We start from the raw sequence: 8,940 nt of genomic DNA, 5'->3' as shown, positions 1-8,940 counted from the left end.
CTCTCCCTATCCCGCCCCCCCACAAACTCATGTCATTTTCACATTGCAAAATACAATCACCCCTTTTCAATAGTTCTCAAAAGTCCCACAACTTGTTCTAGCAGCAACTCAAAAGTCTAAAGTCCCAAATCTCATTTGAAACACAAGGCAATTCTTTCCAGCTATAAGTCTGTAAAAACAAGTTATTTACTTCCAAGATACAATGGTATAACAGACATTAGGTAAGCATTCTCATTCCAAAATGGAGAAATAGTCCAAAAGACAGGTGTAACATGCCCCCACACAAGTTTGAAACCCAGCAGGGCAGACATTAAATCTTATAGCTCCAGAATAATCTCCCTTGACTCCATGTCTCACATTCTGAGCACATTAGTGTGAAGGGTGAATTTTCAAGGTCTTGGGCAGCCTCATCCCCATGGCTTTGCTGGGCACAGCCCGTGTGGCTGCTCTCACAGGTTGGATTTGAATTCCTGTGGCTTTCTCCAGGCTGCAGTTGCATGCTACTGGTGGCTTGATTATTATGGGTCCTCATTGTAGCCCCACCTCAATGGCTCCACTAGATATTGCCCCTGTGTATATTCTTTATAGTGGCTCAGCTTCTGTGGCAAACTTCTGCCTGGGCATCCAGGCTTTCTGATACATCCTCTAAAATCTAGGTAGAAGTTGCCAAGCCTCTATCACTCTTCCATTCTGGGCACTTGCAGACTTAACACTGCATGGATGCCACCAAGGCTTATTGCTTACACCCTTCAGAGCAGTGGCTTGAGTTGTACCTGGAGCTGTTTGAACTGTGGCTGGAACCAGAGCAGTGAGAATATAGGGAGCAGCATGTTGAGATGGTGCAGAGAAGCAGCATTTTGGCCCTGGCTCCCCAAACCATTCTGTTCTCCTAGGCCTCTGGGCCTGTGATAGGTGGGTCAGTCTTGAAGATTTCTGAAATGCCTTCAGGTCCTCGGCATTTTCTTGATGATTAACATTTAATTTCCATTTATTCATGCTAATCTCTCTAGCAAGTTTTTGCTCATCAGCACCCTCAGAGTCCTCTCCTGATAATGCTCTTTCCTTCTCTGCCACATGGCCAGGCTGTAGATATTCCATATTTTAGTGCTCTGTGTCCTTTTTCATTATAAATCTCAACTTTAGGCCATTCCTTTGCTGCTGTATATGATCATAAACTGATAAAAATAACCATGCCAGTTCTTGAAGTCTTTGCTGCTTACAAATTTCTTCCATCAGATACCCTAGGTCATCACTCTCAACTTCAGCCTTCCACAATTCCTCAGGCATGAATACAATGCAGCCAAGTCCTTTGCTAAGGTGTAACAAGGGTGACCTTTGCTTCAATTCCCATTCAAGACCTCATCAGCTTGTCCTTTTTATTTCCATTCCTCATCAGCTTGTCAGCTTTTTATTTCCATTCAAGACCTCATCAGCTTGTCCTTTACTGTGTATATATTTTTTCATTTTTTTTCTTCTTCTTCTTTTTTTTTTTTTTTGTAGAGACAGGGTCTTACTATGTTGCCCAGGCTGGTCTCAAACTTCTGTCCTTAAGAGATCCTCCTTCCTCAGCCTCCCAAACTGCTAGGATTGCAGGCATAAACCACCAAGTGCAGCCAGTACTGTCTATAGTTCTATCAGCATTTTAGTAACAACCTTTTGACCAATATCTAAGAAGTTCCAAACTTTCCCTCATCTTTTCATCTTATTCTGAGCCCTTAAAACCCTTCCAACCCATTACCCATTTCCAAAGACATTTCCACATTTTCAGGCATCTTTATAGTAATTCCCCAGTCCTAAGTACCAATTTCATGTCTTAGTCTGTTTAGCCATAAAGGGATACTTAGGGATGGGTAATTTATAAAGAGAAGAGAGTTATTTTGCTCATGGCTTTGCAGGCTATACAAGAAGCATGGTGCTAGCATCTGCTTCTGGTGAGGGCCTCAGGCTGCTTCCACTTATGATGTAAGGGGAAGGAGAGCCAGCATGTTTAGGGATTACATAGAAAGAAGGATGGGGGCAGGTAACAGGCTCTTGTAAACAACCAGCTCTCCTGGGAACTAATAGAGGCCGTGAGGAGTCTGTTCCCATGACCCAAACACATCCCATTAGGCCCCTAACTCCAACATGGGGATAAAATTGCAATGTGAGTTTTGAGAGGAACAAACATACAAAATACAGAACTGTCTCACTAATTTATTCCTGTGCAGACAAGTCAAAAAAAATGCATAAAGATATGTCTAGTTCTTCTCTCTTAAGGAAGAAACCTGATAAAAAGTATGGAGAGAGCCTTACGAACAATCATAGAAATTTTGCCATGCTCTGGGGCTAACACCTAAGTGAGTAGCATACATATCTCCACTCCTCCAATGGCATCCATGCTTACATGGGCCTAGGATACTAGCTATACTTTAATCACTTTCTAGCTTAAGAAAGTATAGTCAAAATCATCAGGACAGCAAGCATGCCATCATTACAGGAATAATGCTGAACTTGTTTAACTTATAAAGAAGTAAATTGTTTGCCAACTTTAATACTTTATTGTGTGTCATGACATGTTGATCTTTCCTAAGACCTAAATTTATGGCTGCAGGCATTTACAGCAGAGCTGTAAAGGACATTAGAAATTATGTATTTTGATCCCCTCATTTTTCAGATGACTTTCCAGGTAAGCCTTGGAAATGTCTGGATTGGCAATTATTTTTATGGCTTTTTTTGTTGGTGGTGGTGGTGTTCAGTAGTTGTCTCTGTTTGCTCAGCATTTATTTTTATGTTTTACAAAAGGATGTGTATTATGTTATGTTATAATTGAAAGCCACCAGCATAAGCAGCCTAAATCCAATTCCTCTTCATTTCAGTCAAATTTCACATTTCATTATGACAGAATTAATTTGATGGCCAAATCTGGTGTGTTACTGCTTTCCAGCTAGATTTGCTTCCAATTTAACATCCTAACTATGTTTGTAAAATAGACAGACAATAAAACAATCTTTTCTGACTTGGGAAATACTCTTTATTCTTCATTTCTCTCTGCTCCACTGTAACATTTTAGCTGAGTTTTATGGAACAATCACTTTCCTCATCTAATTACTGCAATTCCCTGGTAGATGGCCTCCCTTGCCCTGCAATAGCAAAATTATCATAAATACACAATTCCGCTGCCAGCATCTCATCTTGCACATGCATCAGTGAGCAGAGCTAGGTTTTCCCCTCTCTAAATTGTGTTCTTGCTAAATTAACAGTTTTCATGTGAACCACTCAAGACTTTTTCCGACATTCCAACAAATACCCAAGAAAGTTAGTCTTGCCTCATAGGTACTTTTCAGGCTCAGCTTCTAGTGCTTACACATAACTGTGCATACAGATGAACACTGAGCCAGAAGATGCCTAGTCGAATCCATAGGTACCAAGACTTTTCCTATATGGACTAGTTGAGGATAGCTCTCCAAAGAAGATCGTAGCAAAAAATGATAGGTGCAGCAGCAAAAACCTCACAAATCAGCTGCAAATCTTCATTTAACAAAAAACTTTACCCAGGTTATGCTAACGAATGAAAACTTGCTTTAGAAATCAACACATAAAAGAATCTGGTCTACAATCCAGATTTGGTGTCAGAATTGAAGAGGGAGGTGCTGATTCCAGCAAAGACCAGGACCTGAGGAGGCCTTAGAATCAAGCCAAGGCCAAGAATATCCTGAAGAGGAGATTCCAAGCAGAGTAGCCAGACAGTGTCTGACCACTTACATCTTCTTCCAGTCACACACTAGCATCAAGGTATTTATAAACAACTCTAAGTCTGGGATTAAGTCCAGAAAACAACTTGCTAAAGAATTTGGGAATACATAGTCAAGCGTCCAAATTTCTTTTCAAAATCAAAGATCTAGATTTCATGTCCAGAAAAAAGGGAATGATAAGACCTGAGAACAAAGAAAAAGCCAGGGACAAAATCTCCACGGTAAGTTTGAGGTTTAGAAGCTACGCAAGGTAGCACCAACCTCACTAGCAACTGTCTCATTTCTCTGGAACCAAAACAAGGTGGACACAAAGACAAGTTCAGAGTACTTGATGTCATTAGCTTAGGCTCTAGGTCTTTCCTTCACTCTTCTGGAAATGTACATTTCCTCTGGGACTGCAAGCTGAGCCCTCTGCAGATGGTGAACAGGACGGCAGGACGCAGACAGGTACAAAAGACACCACATAGTCCAGCTGACATAGCCTGGCTTGAGAGTGCAGCAGACCTTGAGAACAATAAAAATAAACTTAATAATATCAGTTTTTAGTTGTTATAATTATGACTGATTTAAGCAAAATTCATCAATAGAAGTTAAAAACATTGAATGAATACTTGACGAGGAAACAAAATTATACATTGTCTCAAAGAATCTTCTCATTGATTACCGATTAATTACAAAAGGAAAATTGGTAATATTGTAGAAATCTGATTGACTTCACCTTAGTTAAAGGACTGAAATTCACATCACAGTAATGGCACAATCCTACATCAGGTCCCTCCTGATATAACGTACTAAGAAAAACACAATATCTCTTTTGTAGTATTATTGCCAAAAAAGTACATAAGCTGAATCTAATCATGACAAAACATGAATCAAACCCAAATTGAGTGACAGTCTTTTCAAAGTAACATCCCTGTATTCTTCAACATGAGTGGAATAATAGAAATGAACAAACAGTAGGACTCAGGAGATATTTAGGAAGTACATCTCCCAAGGACTTTTCTTCTTGTGCCACCATTTATGTGCAGGGGAAGAAAGATAACACATTCAGAGGCCTATTTGTTACTAAAATTTCTTTCCAAAGATGATCAAGAAATTGTTAATATTGGTTATCTTCAGAGAAGGGAGGTAGAGGACTGGGTTGGGAGACAGAGTTTTTCACTGTAATCTTTTTATCCTATTTGAATGTTTAAAAATCATTTCAATGTGTTATATATTTAAAGTTTTTTTTTAACTTCAGAAGGTGATTTTCAAACATAAGGTTAAATGAAAGAAACCAGACACAAAAGAATGCATATTGTATTATTTCATTTACATAAATTTCAAAAGTAACCATAACTCATCCATGGTATTAGATACCAGGCTATGGATTATTGTGGCCCTGAGATGGACACACTGGTTGGGAGAAGCACAGGGCAACTCTGGGGGCCTGGTCAATTCAGTTTCTTAGGCTGCTCTGGGTATGTGTACGTGTGCAACTGGAGAATTGGAGAATTCGGCAAACTGTATCCTGGTGACCTATGCAGTGTACTCCATGTGTGTTATGCTTCAACTTTTTAAGAGTTTGTCATTTGTTTTAAAAAAAAGAAAAGAAAAAACAAAGCCTAACTACATTGCAAAGCCGTTATTTGTCCCTTTCTTCAAAGTAAAGGTAAAGAGCCATTGGCTCTTACCAGGTGAATTAGTTATTCTTTTCAAAGCAAGAAATCACCAACTTTATAAGGGGAGTGTAAAAATTGATCTTCACTTATATTTCCAGTCTAATTTACTGCCACTTCCAACGATGAATTTTATGTTTCCATTATTTTGCAGACTTGTCCCCTGAATATGTATGCACTTCCATGTACCTGTGCCACTAGGAAACGTCTTCCCACTGCTGAAATGTTGTTCTCTTTACTTGTCTCCTATTCAGTTTACATTCGCCCTGAAATTTCAGCTCAATAAACTTGCTTTGTGAAGCCTACCCTGCTTTAACCCCTCACATACTGGTTAAGGCACTTTTCATATTGCATTATAATGCTTGGGTTACATGTCTTACCTCCTTCACGAAATTGGTCATTAGGCTTTGAAGTAAGCAACGTGGGTTCAAGCTGGGCACAGCAGCTCATGCCTATAAACCCAGCACTTTGGAAGGTCGAGGATCACTTGAGGCCAGGAGTTTGAGACCAGACTGGGCAACACATCGAGACCTCATCTCTACAAAAAATTTAAAAATTTAGCTTGGTGTGGTGTCACATGCCTATAGTCCTAGCTACTCGGGAGGCTGAGACAGGAGGATAGTTTGAGCTTGAGAGTCAAAGTTACAATAAGCTATGATCGCACTGCTGTACTCCAGCCTGGGTGACAGAGCTGATCCCAACTCAATGAAATAAAATACAGTTGAATTACATTAAACAGTAAAATAAAGTAAATAAAATGAAAGAGAAATGTGGGTTCAAGCCCAAACTTTACTTCTTAATAATTTTGCATTGTTGACAAATAACTTAAACATGCAGTTTAAAAGCTTGGGATCTAGCATCAAACAAAATTCAGGATTGGCTTCTGGCACCATTACTAAATTGCCAGTTTCTTAACCCTTTAATCCTCAGTTCACTCCTCAGTACAGTAAAATACTGACCTCATCAGATTGTTGTGAGGATTAAATGAGATGACACGTTTTCTCAGTCACATAGTGAGTATACAGAAAGTTAGCCATGTTATGAAGATGCTGAGTCTCACTTTTGTCATCTCTAATATGGGAACATCAATCTTCTATTCACAAGGCTGTTGTGAAGAAAGAAACAACATGTTGCCGGACACTTTATTTGTGCTCAATAAGTTTTATTGAATGAATAAATAATGGTGTATGTAGAGTGTCTGCTGAAATGTAGTGATGATGGCTTGCTTTGTTCTGATAAGAGGTTATTGTGGGAAGAGCTAAAGTTATGGGATTAGAGTCACACGTCCCTTGAACAGGCAAGGAATTTCCCTCACTCACACCTCTAACGTTCTAAACATAAAATGCTAATGAATGTCATTCACATGTTTTCAAATATGTAGTACCCAGTAAATTCCACATTTTTTAAAATAGGTATTCCAGAAGGCTAACTACTTAATTGGTTAATTGGTCCAATAATTACAACATTCTTTTTTATTTCCTCAGATAAAATCTACTGGTTTTGTGTAATTGTTAGTTAAATATGCTTTTAGATTGCGAGATCAAGTGATGGGAAACAATATTTTGAGTCTCAAATGACTGCTTGAAAATAAACTTTTGTAAACCTGTTTGTATGGAATATATATATGTCTTCTATAGACACACATCATACACACACACACACACACACACACACACAGAGAGAGAGAAAAATTTAAAACCTGATGGATTTTTCTAAAAATGAACTTTGCAATGAATTCTTAGAAATTTTCTTTAAGATTATGTCTGCATTAAAAGTGAGAAAAAAACTCTGTTAAAAAAGGATGAAAATGTTTTCTATAGAACACTTGTCCATCTGCATCAAAAGCATTTTATTTCCCCAGCTGCTATTAGTTTATATTGAATGCATATTCAGATGCACTTCTACATACTCAGTCATCTCTTTTTTTCTTCAATGCATGTTGAGCAATGTTTGAAACAGGGTTAGTTTTCAGCTTAACTGAATATGGCATTTTGATAAATTCAAGGAAATGGCTAACTCAAGTATATTCAGAATGCATTATTTACAAAACTGAGCATTTTTTCTGAATCCTTTTATATTTGTTTTCTTTCTTTTTGTTCTTTAATACATATCTTTCATGATAAATGTAAAGAAATTTCAATAAGCTTTGAAGAATGTTGATTTCAAAATATTGGACCTGAACTCAAATTAATGTTTTCATTAGCTTATTATTCTGAGCATCTTCTATATTATTAGCAATTATTTATAAATTAGTTGTGACCTTACAAGATCCTGATCGAGTAGGCATGATTATCTCTTATTTTAAACTAGTTTCTTCAGAAAATTTATTGTGATGAGAAATAAATATGTAAGTAAATAAATATTGATATTCACAACTTCTTACTTTCCTCTTCCTAAGTAATATTTGATCTTTGTTTTCTTGATTACTGGACCTTGTCATATTCACTAAGAGAATGGGTGAAAGGGAGAATTGAGAGGAACCAAGGAAGATTTCATTAATTTCTAATGGAATAGAAAAAATACTAATGTAGAACAGAAAGAAAAAGGCCTGAAATGAGAAAGGAGTAAGGGAGGCCTATAAAACAAGGTAAGGTAGAATGGAGGGAATTTTCAAAGATTTTTGGAGGGGAGTGAAGGAGGAAGTAAGGATGGGGGAAGATAGAAAGAGAATTTGGGTTTGGAGAAAACTGTGATCATAACCTTGTAAAGCTCATTGGACACTGTGTTAAGTTTTTATTACTACTGTAACAAATTATCACAAACTTGGCAGTTTCAAATAACACACATTTATTATCATATAGTTTGGAAAATCTAAAATCAGTCTCACTGGGTTAAAGTGAAGATATAAGCAGGGCTGCATTTCTTCTGGACCTTCTAGGAGACTATACACATCCCTGCCCTTTCTAGCTTTGAGATGGCCTGCATTCCCTGGCTTGTGGTCCCTTACATCTTCAGAGCCAGCGGTGGCTGGTGCAGTCTCACATTGTATTATTCTGACACTGGCTCTTCTGCCGCCCTCCTCTACATTTAAGGCCCTTTGAAGCTACACTGGAGCCACCCATGTACTCCAGAATAGTCTCATTATTTTAAGGCTATCTGATAACAATCTTAATCTCACTTGGAACCTTTATTCTTCTTTGCCATGCCACAGGTCCTGGGAATTAGAATATGGACATCTTGGAGCCACTATTCTGCCTACCACAGACATTAAACCTATATCCTTTATTTTACACAGGACAAAACTGTGTCCTGAAAAATGGAATTACTTCCCCAAGATAAACATTCTATAATAATAAGCACTGATGCAAAAATATTCTGCCACTTGACTTATTAAAAAGTATGTAGAAATTCAATTAACTTCAATTATTTTTGGTGACTTTGTTTTCTCTGTAAAGAATATGTATTAGTCTGTTCTCATGCTGCGAATAAAGACATACCCGAGACTGGGTAATTTAGAAAGGAAAGAGGATTAATTGACTCACAGCTCTGCAGAGCTGGGGAGGCCTCAGGAAACTTACAATCATGACAGAAGGGGAAGCAAACACATCCTT

General features: G+C 38.0%; 1 long non-coding RNA gene across 1 annotated transcript; it reads right to left on the bottom strand.

The window, feature by feature from the left end:
- Positions 1 to 3,900: 3,900 nt before the first annotated feature.
- On the bottom strand, positions 3,901 to 6,488 carry LOC134731710 (uncharacterized). The gene is made up of 3 exons (XR_010114187.1): positions 6,349 to 6,488; positions 5,770 to 5,927; positions 3,901 to 4,235 (listed from the first exon to the last, which is right to left on the bottom strand). It is a non-coding gene; the product is annotated as an uncharacterized lncRNA (long non-coding RNA).
- Positions 6,489 to 8,940: the final 2,452 nt, after the last annotated feature.

The sequence above is a fragment of the Symphalangus syndactylus genome, chromosome 11 (assembly GCF_028878055.3).
Source record: "Symphalangus syndactylus isolate Jambi chromosome 11, NHGRI_mSymSyn1-v2.1_pri, whole genome shotgun sequence".
Lineage (NCBI taxonomy): Eukaryota > Metazoa > Chordata > Mammalia > Primates > Hylobatidae > Symphalangus > Symphalangus syndactylus.
The sequence above is the reverse complement of the archived record's forward strand: the minus strand, read 5'-3'. Positions and strand labels throughout refer to the sequence as shown.